Here is an 18,671-nt window from a genome sequence, read left to right as displayed (position 1 = left end):
TTAAACCTATTTACAAACTTGGCCTAATCTGAACAATGCATGAATAAGACTTGTTTGGCCTAGTTTGTGGACTGGTTATGGCCTGTGGTGAGGGCGGTGGGCCAGCGGGGGGCACTGGAGAGTCTACTGTAAGACTCATGTAGAGCATGGAGGCATGACCTGAGCCGACCTGATGAGGCTTTAATAGACTGTCCTCACCTTAATGTTTACCACCCGGGAAGAGTCCGAGGAGTCCAAGTACACACCCCAGGGAATAAATATACTGCAGACAGGTAAGGATTACAACATTTTTACACATGGTTCAAACTTTATGGAAGGAGGCCACTTTTTATCTTGAAACTATCATCATGTGGATTTATCAGCGCAATTTTTATGGGTTTGAATTTGTAGGAAGAGGTGGACAGATTATATAAATATCAAGAATATTCTGAATGTTGGGGCCAAATTTGAATATTGAGTATATTGTTTAAAATGCAACAAAAGAAGATGATTAAAAATTACAAACTTGTAAACTTCTAAATAACAGTATAAAGTCACATTTCAGCACTTTAATCTGACTGTAAAATCAGATTTCACATGCCTGATATTTAAACCTCCACTAGCACATTTAAAGACATGTTTTGGCACATTTCTGCTAATATCAAAAGTGTTGTTAATATTAAATGTTCAAAGAAAATTATTTAACTAATATAAAATTGCAATAACTTATCAGTAATGTGTTCAGTGTAGTGTAGTCTCTTAAAAATATACTATTATGTCTACTATTTATTATGTATTATCCATCCATTGGTAGTGCATTTTGTTATCCACTTTAAAATGTATAGTTATGACATTATTCCCTTTATGTTACTGGGCATTAATGTGTTAAAGTGTACAGTCAGTTATTACAGGCATTGTTACAATGCAAGTCTATGTAGTGTTCATTTAATATGATCATTTAATGCATGACTTTTCTTTGATGATTTGGAAAAGGTATTCATGTTTTTTCTCTCAGTTTTCTTGAACCAATAATCTGGATACTACTCTGGGTGCTATCACTGTATAATTCCTTTACTGTGTTTTCCTCTCCACTTCTCCAGATCAGTCGATAGATGGCATCAGAGTACGAGACACGCCCGGCTATGTTCCCCTCACTGTGCACCCAGTCTGCACACTGCACTAAAACACACACTTCAAACAGCGGCTTTGCATCAGACTGCTAATGAGAAAACAAGATAGACAAAGTTTGTATGTGACAAGCTGCACTAAAGCTCGTGTAGCGCGGAGGTGAGGCTGCTGGCACTGTCTATGTGAGCAGACAGTGATTGGCTGATTAGCGTCTCTGAATGTACACTGGGCTCACTGTGTGGTCAGGCGCTTCTGCTGGCTGCCATCCAAGCTGATTAGAGCCCCAGTGCAATCAAAGATGACCTGCTTCTCTCGCTCTCCTCCTGTCTGCTCCAAATCATCGCCTTTTTTCTCTTGATTGTATTCACTAACATTTTGCCCTTGGATCTATAGGCAGTAGATCACCAGCAACGTCGGTGCAAAACTCGCTCAAAATGACAATTATGTGTATGGGAAATAATCTATTCATTGTTTTACTTCCAAGTATACAAGGTCATTTCAAAGTTAAAGTTAAGGCACAAGTGAAAGATTTAAAGGTAGACGCGTGCTTGTCTCCATAGAGATGCTTTGCTATTGCTTTGCCTCAAATATCCCACAGTAAGGCATTCACTGAAATTATTTAGTCAGATCTGTTAAGATGTGACACCACTCAGAAAGAATTCATATTTTTCGGGCTATTTCTAAGCAATTAAACACCTGTAGTTAATTTATGTAGCGTACCGTGAAACATTCAAAAATACATAGTGCAACTTTAAAGCAACATTTTGACAAGAGCAAGAAAAGCCAAGTTAGTTAAGTGTAAACATTTTGACACTGAGAACATTTTGTACTGAGGAAATACCATAGCACGTCTTGTTTTTGCCAAGTTGTCTCAATGACCTCATGTTACTATGGATTTGGAGGATATAGATAATGGGATGCATAATTTGGGGCCAACAAAGATGCACTGGGTTTCATTTTGTTCTGGAAGAAACAGACACAACAGAGCACTATTGGTCCTATTATTTCCTCTTCCCTTTCCTGAACAACTGCAAAGATAGACACACCTGCAATGTCAAGAGAATGTCCCTTTCTTGTTTGACCTACACAAACTCCAATGAAGGGGGCTGAGAAATGGATTAGAGTTGTTCTTGCAGCCGACATAAATAAAAAAGTGAAATAAATCCTAGTAAATTTGTTTTGTTTTTTTGTTTTTGTTTTTTTGGGGGGGGGACTTAGTCAAAGTTTCACACAAAAATATACTTGGTTGGCATTACAGTAGACACAATATTTATGTTTTGTCTGTTTTTTATCCCCACCCTTCAAATAGTTTCCAAACCAGAGTCAATTCTGTTACCAATAGACCAGCTTTAATGCAATGAGATATTTTGTCCATTTTGCCCACCAAAATAGACTAGCTCCAGCATTGTTTCTAAAATAGATTTTGAAGGAAGTGGCACATATATTGGACTATCTGGACAAATAAAGAGAAAATCACATATTGTACCCATCTCCTGACTAATACAATTTAATGATAAAGTATATTGCTTTTTTCCTAAACTGTTTGGAAAAGGTCAAATCGTGACTATTGAAAACGCTGCAAAATGTCATGCGGTTGGTTCAGACTCTGTAGTGCGTACATATGACTGATATATTTGGATTCATTGATCATCATTTCAAAATACATAAACAATCACTGCACCACGAGGATTGAACCCAGCACCTCATGCGCTTTTCTACTGGGTAACAAAGCCTTATAGCAGATAATGAGATACTGGCGTAGTCTACATACAAATCATGCTACACATTTAGAAACATTTAGAAGCACAAGCACTAGCCATGAGAAGTGTGAGACATCAAAGAGCACAAATGATGCAGAACAGTATGGCAGCTCATGTGGCAGCTGCTCGCAGTTCACTGGGTTCATGCCAAACATGGCTGTCCCCGGAAGAGAGCTGTATACATTCCACTGATGAATATCGAAGATGTCATCAAGGAGCACATCGTATGCTATCTCCAGCTCAAATCTGACCAAACAGAGGGACAAACAACAGACGCAGCCAAGACCAAGCCAGAGCACGGTCTAAACAAACGAGGCATGCTTTTGTGAGCAGGGCTGTCCAAATGATCTTTAGATTAGACTTGAAAAATATAGGCACCCTAGATGACTATAAGGATTTACACTGCAGCTGTACCTTGAATGTAGGATAATAAATATTCCTCAAACATGCATCATAGTTCAACTTCTAATGATTTAATGATCAGGAGGCACCTTATAACATGGTAAAAACATGGTCTAACTTTGCCTGATATGAATCTTTGTATTGGGACATCCTTAGTACTTCAATAAAATGATTCAGAGGTGACTTATTATTATGCTCGTCTTGGATATTGTTATAATAGTACATGTTGTAAGCATGAAAATGTATTCCTTTGGGGAGCTGTTCATTTTACCTGAGACAAGAACAAGCAAATAAGAAACATAAGAACATATTTCTGAAACAGAGCCTTTCTCTATATATATGATCATTTCTTAATCTTTGTGTTGCAACTCTGTCCTAATCGCTGTTGTAAGTCAGCAGCCCTCTCTGCTTATTCATTCTTTTATTTACTCCATCATCTGTTGTGTGAGTCCATTGTTTTCCCCCGCTCTCATTGACTATGTATGCCAGCCACCACAATTACACAGCGACCAGCCTGGTTCTCTCTCTTTCTCTCTCACACACACTCACCCACACACCCACACACACACACAGACACACATATCCACACACATCCATGCTCACACACCTTCTCTCCCTCCCTCTTTATCTCTCCATCTTTCCCCTCTTTCTCCTGTTCTCTCTCTCTCTCTCTCTCCAACTCCATAACTGTGTCACAGAGCATTCTGTGACTTTCTCTCTGTGGGTGTATCCAGGCAAACAACTATATGCACTGATGAGCATTCATCACACTGAGACCACTGACAGATGTGGAGCCATTGATGTTTACTAGTGATATGCGATGTATGAAAACTTTTCTGGCTGTAAAATACACAGGAGACAAAGCACCTCTGAATCATAGATAGTTTTCAGGTTGTGGATGAATAATGCAGAATTTACTAAGAGGAATGTGAAATTAATAAGATGTAAATGCAGCTCTAGAGGACTGGCTTAGAAATGAAGGTAGGTAAAAAGTTCACACTAGGGCTGGACAATATAATAATATTAATAAAAAATAATAATAATAATGATAAAAATGAGTGATTACTTTGTCATTACTTTGTAATTAAAAACAAATAAGCATTTCTTTAAATATCAATTTCCCAAACATAAACAATACAGACTTTTAATCATTCCAAATGAACACAAAATAGTCAAATTTATTCCTCAAGAATGTGAGCTCTGCTCCAAAATACAGACAGAGAATTGGCTGTAGAAAGGATAACAAAATATAAATCTTCTTTAAAATCGGTAAATTACACAGCATTACACTCATACACTCAAACATCACAAACACACTTGGAGTTGTATATGTTTACAAAATGCTAATTAAGGCAACACTCTGTCAATAACATTATATAAACAGCTCTTCTTTTAGCCTGATTTAGACTGCTTCAGTCATAAGTGTAGCACCAGAAAGCATGTTTGTGCACCCTCTGCTGACAAGTGAGGTATTTTGCATGCTCAGAAATACGGTTCTGGACTTGTTTTCCAAACAATGTACATTACACATTTAAGCAGGAAAATGTGAAATAACAATGCTTCAAAAAGCATGAATAATACATTAAATCAGAAGTCACATTGCTTTACATTTCAATACAATACAATGGCCATGGCTGAGACGTAGAAATGTTCTACAACATGAAAGAAAAAGTTATTCAAAAATCAATACACATAATGTGCATGACCATGAATATTATTACTATAGGTCTAATAAACATGGTTATACAGTGGATTCACTGCTTGTTCAGAATTGAAAGGTTGAGCTCGTCTGCAGCTCAAACAGCAGCCCCTCCTATTTTCAATAAAAGTACACAGTGTGTCCTGAGTCAAGTTCAAACATACATACAGTACATCTGTGATTGATCCTGTCACATTTACATTAACACAAACAGGACTCATACTGTCCACATGCTTTACATTTGAAGCTCCCATACAATGCCAAATAGATTTCATACATGTTTAAATATCCTTATATAATATTAATCCTTAGGGCTCGGGGAAATAACAAAAAAACCCCAAAACTTTTTCCTGATAATGATCTATCTTTTATTTTATAAAAAATAGATTAAAGATAGATAAAAGATAGATTTAAAAATATATATTTTATATTTTTTATTCAAGTTGTATTCATTCTTTTCAAAAACAAAATATAAATTGTTTATATTGATTTCTAGAGCATAAACAAGACAAAGAATAGTCAGTTAATTCTGAAGTCTGCCTCACACCGCATGGTTTTACTGACCGATGACTGGTGGCAGACTGCTTGTTTCAAAAGACCCAAGCATATAATTGACAATTAGATATGACTGAATCTCAGTCTTGATTAAAATGTAATGAACTCCCCAGCACTACTTAAGGTGCAAATTACTCCTTCTGAACAAATTAAAACTCAGCATTCTACACAGAAACTTGACAGTGTGGAGACGCCTGCACTTCGACTGGACAGACTAAATGATATTACAGCACACACTAGTCTGCGCCTATAGAGAGCTTGATCCTGGGCTGATCTGCTCATTCCTGCTGCTGCTCTGCCTAATGACCACAGAGTGAAGGCTGCCAAGAATGTGAGCCAGCTACGCTTGACCTTCCCTTCGCCTCTCCTCCATGTTTGTGTGGACGTGTTAGAATGACCCTTCGTCTTCTGTACCACTCGCTGTTATTCAGACGGCCTCATCCCCAGTTGCACTGCATAACTGACCCCAGCAGAACATGTGGAGGAGCAAGCACAGTCTGAGCTTTCATTTGGCTTTGGTTTTCTGCCCAGGCAATATAGCTGAAAATGATGGTAGATTTGACTCTTTTAGTTCTTATTAATTTCAAGTGTGTTTAATTGGAAATTAGAAATAGTCTACATAACTTACAGACACGGTTTCAGAACATAACTGGATCCAACAAAAAAGTAAGATACTACCTGGGGTAGATCAAAAATACGAATTCTCTAAAATGAGCATAATGTAAAAGTGTAATGTACTAAAATACTAAACCAATTAGCCTCAATTATAAAAGAGAGCATATCATCTTAGTATAGTGCCCTTTAAGAGAACTTAAGATGTACACATTAATAATAATAATAACATTTTTGTGCCGATGCCATAACGATCACCCAAACAATCTTACTTTGTGATCGGTTTCATTTGTATCCACTATTTCATCAATAAAGTCACACAGAGGCACACCACCACCACCACATTCCTCACTATTCATCACCATTGCTTGTCCTCACATAAGTTGGGCTTCCTGAAAATACATCATAAATTACAGACATCTGTGGAGCTGTGAAATCTGGACAAATCCCAACATCCAGCCCTGCTGGATGAGCCCCTCCTTCCAGAGTGCCCTTCACAGGAGGGTAAAAGCACTCACTGTCAGTCAGCTGTAGCCCACTCACTGTCCACCACAAGGACTCTATGTTTGGTGGAGACAGCACAAAACTAGAAGTTTATTTAGACAACCTAGTTTCAGACTCTCTGTCCTTTGGAAAAGTGTTGAGCATACAGGCTCAAAGCGCATTAATCTGCCTGCATTGTGCCCATGTATAGAATGATACATGGACTGAGGTGTCAGTCTCAATAAGGAATGTTTTTTCTGCCACTTATGGGCTGTGGAGCCAGGTGGACTAACACTTGAATAGATGAAAGGAAAAAAGTGACTGTAGAAATAGTAATGCTCAAATAGGGCTGCGCTGTAAAGCAATAATGTAGACCATCCACTGTATGGTTAAATTTTGGCTATTTTCTCAACAACATGACTAAAAAGAAGCAACATGATGTGAACAAAATGTGTCCAGTAAATTTTCCAAGACAAAGAATAATAAAAAAAATATATAATATAAATAACACATGAAGCTTCTTTTCACTGTCTAAAGTCCCTTGAAGACCATGTCAAAGAGGACTTGCTAGAAAGTACATTTGTTCCATAAATTGAGTCCAACTCAGAATGTTGCACATTGTTATTTCATCAGTGCTGTGCTCAATAGAGTAATTGGCTGGCATTCACACAGCGCTTTGTGTTAGAAGAGTTTTAAATGCACAGATGAGACACCAGGAACAGTACAGGAATGTATCATTAACTAATACTCTATGTGCAGACATGTACTTTGTTGTGTGAACCCGATGACTGGCACACAGGCTGAAAATAGATCATTCTCAACTGAGGTGCTGATATCTAAAGAAGAGGAAAGACCTTCCTCTGAGTTAGTAGAGTCGTGTACAATGTGTTCTCTATGTGTATGCTGCAAAATGGATTTAATAACCACTTTGCTCTACTTCTACAAATCAACCAGTCAATCAGACTTTATTTATAAAGTGCTTTTCATACAAAAAATGTAACACAAAGTGCTTTACAGTGATTAAACACAATCCCACATTTGCTTCCACCCACCCAGTCACCAACGCACTCACACGCACTCACACACACTAACATGCTAAAATACGTAAAACTACACATAGTAAAACATGAGGCTGAATACAGGCGAACCAGTTGAGAAAGTACCACCAGAGTAGCCGTCTACACCAGGAACAGAGAGCCGTCCACCGCCACCAGGAACCACCACAGGGTCCAGGGGAGAGATGAGGCCCAAGCACCATACCTCTACCAAGAACCCACAGGACAGTCTCCGGCAGCCGCAGTATAAAAGTATAAAAATTCAATCAAAAGCTAAACTAAACAGGTGGTTCTTGAGTCTGCTCTTAAAAACATGAACGTTCTCTGCAGCCCTGAGGTCCTCCGGCAGACTGTTCCATAGACGAGGGCCATAGTACTGGAAAGACCCCTCTCTGTGAGTGTGTGTCCTGCCTTTGGGAATGACCAGGAGCCTGCTGCCGGAGGAGCGCAGGGTCTCTGAGGGTTTGTAGGATAAAAGCAGTTCTGAAAGATAAGAAGGCCCAAGACCATTAAGACATTTAAAAACCAGTAAAAGAACTTTAAAATTGATCCTGAAACTCACAGTGAGCCAACACACAAAAGCATAAGCAGCAATATTGTAATACAATCACTGCAAATCTTTTCTCTGTTTTTGGAATACTAATAAATGAATGAGAGTAAAATAATACAACGCCATAAGAGACGTTTGATATTAGTAATGGTGTCTGACAAGGCAGGAGTCTCTCACCATTTGTGTTGAATGTAAATACTGATGCACTGACTACTGGGTTAAATAGCTGTAAAACCGGCTCCGTCTTTGGAACCAGGGTTATTAATCACCTCATGGATGCAGATGATTTTGAGATGATTAACCCTTACAGTGCTGGGATGCAGAGTGATGAAAAGTAGAGCCCGACCGATATATCGGTTGGCCGATATGGGCACCTGGGGGCATATCGGCTATCGGCCTATATGCTTGCTGATAGGGGCCGATATGAATCAATATTTGAATGAATGAATATTTATTCGGACAGTAATATATAGAACATAAATATATATTATATATTTCACGTGGGCATGTGATACGTCGTTAAAAATCATGAACTCTCTACATTCTGTTCATTTAATCCAATTTACAGACAGATAAATGTCCAAATATGTGGCTCCACATCAGTATTTACCTGCGGTGTCATTTGTCTGTGTGTATTCTTACTGTCCCTGAACACACCACAGAGTCGCGTCACTCACGTGTGTTTGTTTACACCTGCAGACATAGATCCAAACATTGAGATTATATTCTTTTTACAGACAATCGGTTTGAGTCTGGATTAAAAGGACATTTATTAGTGCAGACTTGTGATGTGAGGAGGAGCCTGTATGAGCGGTGAGTGTTGGAAATATGTCGACTCTGAAGTTAGTTTTGGTCATTTGTTATGGGTTAGCTGCTGTAGCTCCTGCACATAAACAGACTGTTTTCTTTTTGCCTATTGTAAAGTGACTATATTGGCCGTATATTTGTTACTGGACCTGCACTGATATGTAAATGAGGTGTGAATAGACGTGTGAATTATGACATTTGCGCATATAATTAATTACCGCGGCGCGCACGTATTTACGGCTAAAGGCTAATAGCGCTAGTTTCTTTACTAGTTATGGGTCGGTCGCGAACGAAATGGCTCTTAGAGCCGGCTCTTTGAAGCGGGAGCCGTGTTTTCTCTTTCTCTCACTTTTTTTCTCTTCACGCCGCATGCAGACTCGTGGCAGTTTGACAGCGGCAGCGGCTGAAAACGAAACTTTGAGAAATTTGCGTGTACACAGGATTAAAAAAAAAACAAACAAAAAAAACGAGCATATTTGGCTGTAGTTTAGCATAAAATAAATAAACCAGGACTAATCTTGGGCACGAGATAGAGACCAAGTCCCGACACTCCTGTTCAGTCCTGGTTCAGTTTTGGTTTAGTCCTGTTTTACACATGGTCTAGATCTGTTTTAGTCCTGGTTTAGTCCTTTTTCAGTCCTGGTTTAGACCTGGTTCAGTCCTGATTCAGTCCTGCTTTAGACGTGCTTTAGACCTGCTTGCAACAAAACAATCTGAAGAGTCGCTTGGGAGCCAAAAGAACCAGCAGCTTTTAGTGAGCCAAGCCAAAAGAGCCGGTTCTCTAAAAAGAACTGGAATACCCATCACTAGGGTCTAGAATGTGATGCAAAAATGCCATTAAGCCAACCTACTGTCTGTAAATATGATGTAAAGAGGCAAAATAACAATAAATGTTGCCTAAATAAACCCAATTTAAAATCCACCAGAGCCAAACCTAAGTTTTTTAAACAATTCAACATTTACAGTGAATTTTTACATCACTAAATATATCGGTGATTATATCGGCTATCGGCAGCTCCAACTCCCATTATAATGGTTTCATATCGGCCACAGCAAAATCCATATCGGTCGGGCTCTAATGAAAAGTGATGAAGAGTGTGGGATACAGGCAAATATCAAATATAACCCCACAAAGAGTAACATGATGATTAAGAGTAAAGAAGATAAACTCTCCTGTTATGTTATGTGGGCAGCCACTTGTACTCAGTAAAAAGAGACCAAATACATTGGTCAATGTGTAACAGATGACTGGTGTGATGACGCCATGTGAGGCATGGACAAGTAGTACTATAAAGCCTATGCCCAGGCAAATCTGGTGACGAGACAACGTACTACACACTGCACACAGCCTCTGTGTCAAGTGAAGTGTATGTGGTATGTATGTGGGACCTGTGCACACTCACAGTGGCCTATAATGTGGACTATAATGACGCCTTTAGGTGCCCAGGTGGCACAGTGCCAGTCAGCCCTTTGTGGACGCTCACTTCCTGCGAGGCACTGCTAAGACATCTTTAATTCACAAATTCATGCAGCGCCTGGAGGAGTCTGAAAATGCAGTTATAATGACCCTGGTACAGCTCTGTGTGACAAAGCATAACACTCTATTAATTAGTACATTTTTGAGCAAATGGCTGTCTTTTTTTAGTGTTTTTTTTTTGTGTCTTTTGTTTGTGTCTGAGATAAAGACTAAATGGTAAAATGGTCACATTTTTATATAGCTCTGTTCCACCTACAAGGCAATCAAAGCACTTCACAACAAGGAACCAATCCCCCATTCACACACACATTCATACACCAGTGTATACACACACTAGGGGCGCAGTGGGTTAAGTGGGTTAAGTGTCTTGCCCAAGGACATAATGATAGCATTCCCTTGTGCGAGCTAGAATCAAACAGTCAACCTGTGGGTCAGTGGATCTGACCCACAGGTCAACCTCCGCATCAGTGGACAGACACTCTTACCAACTGAGCTACTGCCGCCAAATGAAGTAAAGTAACGGAACAAAAGAGCCAATATGATAACAGAAACCTTTTGGAAAAAAAAATATAATAAAATGTGACCAATATTTTGACCACCGACCCCTAACCGTAGTCATTCAGATGAGCAGGTGTATTCAACAGAACTTTGATGTTCTCCCATAGATTATGACAAGTTCCTACTTTATAAAAGGAAAGTAAACAGCACTTTTTTTTTTTATGTAATGCATATACTGCCAAGTAATAGGTGAAAAAGTTGAGTATCTATTAACTGAGCTACAGTATGTAGGGTTGGATGAATTCATGTATGCGGGCTCTGAACTGAAGATGTGTATTAATTAAAAATCCATCCATTTTTTTCCGCTTATCCAGGGCCAGTTCATGGGGGCAGCAGTCTAAGCAGGGTAGACTAAAAATCCTACCCTTATAATTAGTGTGAGTACTTTAAAGAGCAAATTCACCAAATCAGCTCCTTAACTTTTCAACCAAAAGGATAATTATGCAAATTTCACTATTAAGATGAAGCAGCCACAAGGACTTGCTGCTCTTCTTTCATAAAGCAGTCTCTTCATGACTTCACTGGGCCATATACATCTTGAACAGTGCACTGCAGTGGGCCCGTATATGTGATAGTGTCTCATGTACAGTGCTTCTGATTTAAAGAATGCTGAGCACACTCCCCCGCCCCCTCGTGCTCAGCCCTTAATATTTTAGACGTATGAGGGCTTTCTGCTGATGGGGCCAAAAAGCACAATCTGCACATTGTGTCATTTAGGTTCAACAGCCTTTTCTCATAAAAATCATAGAGCACATTTTTAAGACCAGAGAAGCTTCCACAAGTTAACCAAGCAGCCCTATTTTAAACTTTCTTTGTCACAATAATGTTCTGTAGTAGAATGGAGTATGTACCTGCAGTTGTTGATTTTAGCCTAAATCATATTAAAGCCATACTGGCAAACAGAAAGGTCAGGAGTTTAATGTTGTTTAGGCACAGGATTATTTTCAAACCATTTTTGTTTGGTGCTCAATGCAATGTTTAAGGCTAATGCTTTTGTTATGAACATATTTTCTATCGTCACATACTTCATGAATAGAACAAATGCAAACTGACATCAAAATAGTGACACCAAACTGATCACTGACAGTACAGTAAGTCAGATAGCCCTATGTGGGTAAGATGGAATTTCCCCAAGTAGTAGGGTTTTTTAGGAAATGACTTTGTTGTCATTTTCCATTCTAATATCTTGTGTAGAGACAGAAAAGCATGCAAATATCCAATTAACATAAGACGTGTAAGGACTTACCTGAAACAAGATTGTTTCCTTCATTGCTAAATTTCAATTTGTTTTATGCCCAATAAAACTGACTAGTATGTTAGTGTGTGAAATGTGTACTAAACATGTGAGCGGTGTAATTTTCCTTGGAACTATTCTCCAGGGTATAGATGCAAAGGACCATTACATCCACACAGCTTTAAATAAATAATGTATGGCAGGCGTGCATGGGTGCTTGTTTCATTGTGTCTGTGCTATAGCGCAGCGTAAAAGAAAGCACATTTGTACGGTGAGGTCAAAGCACAGTGAAATACACCAACAGATGTTGACAAAGCCAGCTGTTGTTTGCGATGGTCTCTGCATAAACATATATCTGCAGCCAAAAGTGCTGTGTGCGGCCTGACCTACTTCACAGAGTCACGATGTGCCATATCATACATGTTTTAACAGCATGTGAACAGACTTGTGGTCAACAGGAGGAAGTCCGGATCAAAAAGGGAACCCGGGGATAGTTAGTTAAAAAGTCCGCACTGTGAGAATAGCAGCACTAAATAAATGAAGTTTATTAAAGAAGTAAAATACTGGCTGGAGAATGCAGTACAGGTATTAGCGCACAAAACATGGGCCGATACTGCAGTGTTCTACAACTACAAAAGTTTCCTTAGTGAGACCAGTGATTGAGTCAGGCAGACTTGACATTAGATATCATACATTAAAAAAAGGAAAAGAAAATTGTCTCAATACGTTTGTTCAACTTTTGAAACCAATTAGAGGGCAGAAGTGTAGAAGGTCCATGTGTCTGCTGATCACATGGTCACAGGCGTGTGGACGACTAGCCTCCTCTGCTGATAACACTACAGCACTGAAGACATATTGGCTGAGAAGGGGATACTTGGGCTCGTCCAGATTAGCAACACTTCTTCCTTTTGTCATGTTAGCAGACTGGACACTGGTGCAGAAAATCTGAAGAGACACTTTTCTCCATAAATAAGTGTGGTTTCCCTGTTCCATATTTCGCTGTGTAAACCCCAGAGTATTCCCCTTTACACTGAGCGGATTCAGTCCTGTTCCAGACTTGTGGTTCCTATCACTGTGATTTTTCAGGTGGAAACATTCTCACTGAACCCTATATGCACTCACGCAATATCCACACCAACTCTCTTTCCCTCTTTCTGAGCATACCTTCATAAAACATTCTTGATTCTTCTAAACGTCAAAAATTATACATATTTTTACAATTAGTCTTATTTAAGTCAATAGCATTTTGTCATTTACATAAAACTTTGGTATTTGCGAAAGCATTGCATGTTACTGCTCAGCAGTTACAAACACTATATTTGGTGTCCCACTACACTAATTCATTTATCTAAGATAACAATAGTGTGTTGTCACAGTATAAAAACTCAATTTCAACACTAAGGAATAGACTCAATACTCAATGCCATTTGGATACCGCGCTGAAAATAAAAAACACAAACACAATAGAAGAAAAGACAAATGATAAAATCATAGTACTTTCTTTTATATTACCACGTGGCCTTTTATCTGTGTAATCCTGCAGACATGAAGGTATATGTGCCATAATGCTCCATGGGCGTATACTAGTCTATGTGCTACTTGTTCAGACACATTCTAAAGATATTCAGGAAAGGTTCATTTCTGTTCTGTGAATGTGACTTTTTTGTATCGATACCTGATCATATGAGTATCTAGTTTCAGAATTGATTAGTATCTGATATTTGATACTTATGGCAACCCTAAATGACAATAAAGACCATTATTGTTAGTACATTAGATTATCAACAGAGCAGTGGTGTTTCAAATATCTCCATCTGAGGTTCATACGATACTTAACAGCTGGAATGAAAATAAAGGGCTGGTTTAGTCTTGACTTTTTAGCCGTAGTTCTGATCCTAAGAAGAATGTCCCTTTCTGCACTAGAATAAAATAGTTGAATACAGTCTCACTCTATAGAAAAGACTTAACAGCTTTAAATGAACAAGAGAGCATGTTGTCTCTGCACATGTGCTAAAACCTAATGTAGCGTTTTGCAACTGTACTGCAAATTGTGATTTTTACACTAGAACTACTGCTCATTTTCAGATGTCTTAATGCTGACATCCTTTCCTCTTATATGTGTGTATGTGTGTGTGTGTGGTTGTTTGCCCTCACTAATGTGCTAGAGTATGTTCCTCAGTATGTGGGATGCACCAGTACATTGAGCACACACAGGACACACATCTTGCTCATATTCTCTGAGAGCCCGGGGATGACTCATGCAATGTTCCAATTTGATGTACCTATATCTGGAGCCACAGAGCGGGCGAAAGCCAGGCTATGACTCATTTATGCTACCATTCCATACTCCCTGCACACAAAGCACATTCAGTCTGCCCCTATGTGCTCTTTAAGGCACATGAAACTAAGCAACACATATGACCCCGTACGCACTCATACAAGCCCCGCCACTGGCCTAGATACAGGAGTTGGTGTGGATGTGCGTGGCGCACAGAGCTGCCATGTGATTGGCTGGGATGGACGATGCATTCTTTGCTACAGGTGGCAGAGGAAGGCTGCGTGCTGCTGTGGTAACAAGCTGCAGGGGGCGTAGTGGCGCAGAGATGTGAGGAGACTAACAATGATCATGGGATGGTATAGACGGGTGGGGGAGAGTGGGAGGAGGGAGGGGCCCGGGGCTGTCTGAGGTAACGCATGTCCTTGTTCATCCTCCACTACATTCACATGTTTCATTCTCTGCACAGCTCCGCTCGGCCATACTGTGCACAAAGCCCAGACAATCTGCTCTCATGATAAATGAGACAAAGTTAGATTAGAGGATGCTGTGCAAACTGCATTTTAAAACTTAAACAACGGACAGAGAACATAATGATAAGATGAGTTTAGAAAAGTAGGCCACCCGTGTTGTAATGATTCTCAAGCAGAGTTCACTGCAAAGAAATGTGGAACACTTTGTTCTTGTTTCTTTAACTCTTCAACCTCATTTTGGATGTGCTTCAGATTTTGCTACTGTATTACTATAATCATCAGTACTGTTTTTGCTAAAAGATGGTGTTACACTCACTATAGGCATTTCAGTTCTGTTGTACTTGATAGTGATATTTATTCATGTTTTACATTATCAATATTGATAACTCCTTGGGGGAACATAAAGTACTTCCGATAACATAATGTATTCATTCTCACCCCTTCATTCATATAGCAGATGGCATGTGCATGCGCTGATAATCTAGCTGCTGAGGAGGGATACAAGTGTACAGTGAGAAAGAACCAATCGCTCTCACATCTACAAGGAGAAAGTACATTTTACTATTGGCCAAGGAGAGATACTCAGAAACTGAACCCACAATCTCTGTGATGCACAGCAGGGGGACTGTGCTACATCATGGGGTAAGAATCAGTATCACCTTCAGCAGACAAAGACAGCAGAAGATACAGTCTCACACCTGTATAGATTCAAACTCCATTAGTCTATTATTAGATCCTACTCTGCACTTATATGACAAAGAATCTCCAACACATCCATCAAATTAAAAGCAAGAGAAATCGGTGGAAACCACGCCTTACCCACTATAGTTCCTATAGTTTTGCCAAGGCAATGCACTAATGCACTTTCAGACTTGGCAGGCTTAATAAAGGAGCCACACTCTTTCAGCTTTCATTTTCATGGGCATTTCACAGTCACGTAGCCAAATGCACAAAATTTGTCACTACTTGGCCAAATTCAAACTGCGTAAGTACATTACATTTTAATACCATTTTTATAATGTCGCTTCACTCACTTTTTATATCCACAAGCCCCTTGTGACTATATGATGTCTTGTCCTGCTGCCAATGACAGAGTGTACATACAAAAATAACTGTTTGAATTCCATTAGCTAAAGTTAGCTCCCCTCACTACCCCTTTAAACTGACCATTGTATCTAGAGGCCAGAGAATGTAAACACACAGCACGAATCTAAGACAGACTAGTCTGTGATGAAGGTCATAACAAATGTTAAACATGTGACCTTATGGCCACAGCGACAAGTCCACAGCTATACCTTTAGCTTCTGCAATGTTTCACCATCTGGAACATGGAATAAATCCAAAAGATCAAATGTCCCATAGATTTCCTCTGTCGTGTCTTTTCCATGACTTTAACTTTCAACCACTCTTTGATAATGTATCATATTTTATCACTTTTGTTTTGAATTGTTAAATAGAGGGAAAATATCTTATGGGTGATGCTCATGAGATAGAGTAAACACTGGGATGTGAAGCATGTTAAACTGTCTGCATGCTAGTACTGCTATTAGCAACATGACACTTACACAGAGCATCTCAAAGTATTAGGAATGCCCACCCCACAAATATTGTCTGATACATGGGGCCACAGATAGTTCATGATTTTGATGAAATATTAACTAGTCTTAAATGCCCTAGCTAACTATCCAAAACTTCCAAACACTGCCCCTGTAGTATAATTGTAAAAAGTGGAAATTCTCTTCCTGAAATATATTTGTTTAAACTAGACTCTAAATGCAAATGTGTTTCTAATTATCATTCTTTGAACACAAAATCATATATTATTGTTCAAGTACAGTGCACGTCTTTACAGCTAAGCATTTCTCCATCCTCCTCTGAATCTCTGTCCAACTATATCCTACTGCCTATGATCTAATAAGGCAGAAATGCCATTTGAATGTCAGTTATTGATATAAAGAAATGAAAAGATAGCATTGGAATTATTAAAACCGCAGACCTGATCTTTCTGTAATAACAGGAAAGAGTACAGAGAATACCCTTATCCACACTATATTACTTTTATATACGGCCTGGCTTTTTCTGTTGCAAGAGCTCCACAGCAGGAAGTAAATGTCAGGTCATAAACACTTGTAGGAAATGAGGGGAAAAAGACTTACCATTGCATTCTTCTCTTCACTTCAAATACTGGCTTGTTCGTCTGAAGGTATGGGTCTGGTGTAGTTGTGTCTTCCCCTGAGTTGAGTGAATATGGACATGTGTTGATGAATGCTACAGGGCGACTGCTGTGAAGCTTCCGGCTGGTTCTACTCCTGAGTGCTGTAGCTTGTTCTCCGGGAGGCCTCCTTGGCTACTGTTGCTATACCTCTGCCTCTAAGGCAAATGGGCAGATACTGAGGTGTAGAGAAGTAATGCACCGAACAAGTCACTGTTCCCTTCTGTGTCTTGAGGTATATTGTAATAGCCTGCCAGGAATATTGTTATCATTACAACCAGAGGATGAGGTTACGGCAAGTGCGTAGCTGCCGGTGGGTGGTAGCTATGCTTTCTTGAGGTTCATGTGTGTTTTTATCGTAGAGCCGGCAGGTAGGTCAAAGGTCGTGGGTGGTGGTCACAGTTGTGGTGTTGTGAGTTTGAGAGGCAATCGCGGTTCTGTCACGCTTCCAGCACTGAGAGGTCAGAGTTGTGGACTTGTTTCCAGTAGGTTGGCTGTCGGTGGAAGAGGTAGGCAGTGGGACACTTTCCCTGAGGTATAGGGATAGTATGTTGCACAATAAAGTAAGAGACTGAGAGATCCGATAGCAGAAAATAAATTCCCTATTGTGTTTTTTTTCTTTCTCTGGGAGGTAGAAAGTCGAGTAGAGGGCTCTGACTGGATCTGAGAAAGGTGAGAGGTTGACTGTGAGGTACTGCTGTTGTATCAATCTTTGTGTTGTCTTCACTCGGGGATCTCTTAAATGAAAATGCTGGTGCTTGTCCAGTGTCCATCAGAGAAGGTGTGAGCTCTGCCTATTCACATGTGGGAGGTCTTTGTCTTTAGAAGCACCTGTAGAAGACAAAACAAACAAGAGGGTTAGAGTCAGGGTAGCAGAAGTAAATAGTTTCATTCTGCTCTTCATACATCATACAGAACTCAAAATGGATGGCTATTTCTGCCACTATCACATGCCAAAATGTGCATATAGTATAACGTGTGGTGTTTTTGAGTCAGTAAAAAGTCTACATACAGTGAAAATTGGGTAAACTGTACTGCAGCTCTCCAAAGATGCTCAGATGAATATTGTGTGAAGATAAAAACTATCTTTGTGTCCCAGGTTGCTTACATGAACATGAACAAACTAAAGACAAAAGAAGCGAGGCAAATGTATTTAACACTGTTGTTTGAGATGACTTATCCACACAGAGACCACATCACACATACAGAGCACCTGCCCCACAGCAGTATGCTCTGTAACACTAACTAACACATGTCGGTCAACAAAAAAGAGCATCAAAGAAAAATATATGTCAAACAAATTCAAAGGTTGATGACACTACAAACTACAGACTACAAACTATAAATGCTTTAATAAATGAAACTATTTAATGAACTGTTTTTGTATCAGTGGCATAAAGTAGTTTCAATAT

The 18,671-nt window shown here is 39.4% G+C and overlaps 1 protein-coding gene across 1 annotated transcript in view; it reads right to left on the bottom strand.

The window, feature by feature from the left end:
• Positions 1-18,671, bottom strand: part of LOC110171234 (thyroid hormone receptor alpha-like) — a 65,329-nt gene that overhangs the window by 26,163 nt on the left and 20,495 nt on the right. Inside the window, exon 4 of the mRNA XM_055153034.1 lies at positions 17,204-18,090. The gene's annotated coding sequence lies outside the window, so the exon portion shown is untranslated. The remainder of the gene's footprint in view (positions 1-17,203; positions 18,091-18,671) is intronic.

The sequence above is a fragment of the Boleophthalmus pectinirostris genome, unplaced genomic scaffold, assembly GCF_026225935.1.
Source record: "Boleophthalmus pectinirostris isolate CB_2022bp ecotype Guang Dong unplaced genomic scaffold, ASM2622593v1 HiC_scaffold_17, whole genome shotgun sequence".
Taxonomy (NCBI): Eukaryota; Metazoa; Chordata; class Actinopteri; order Gobiiformes; family Gobiidae; genus Boleophthalmus; species Boleophthalmus pectinirostris.
Note: the sequence above shows the minus strand (reverse complement) of the source record. Positions and strands in the feature narration are given on the sequence as shown.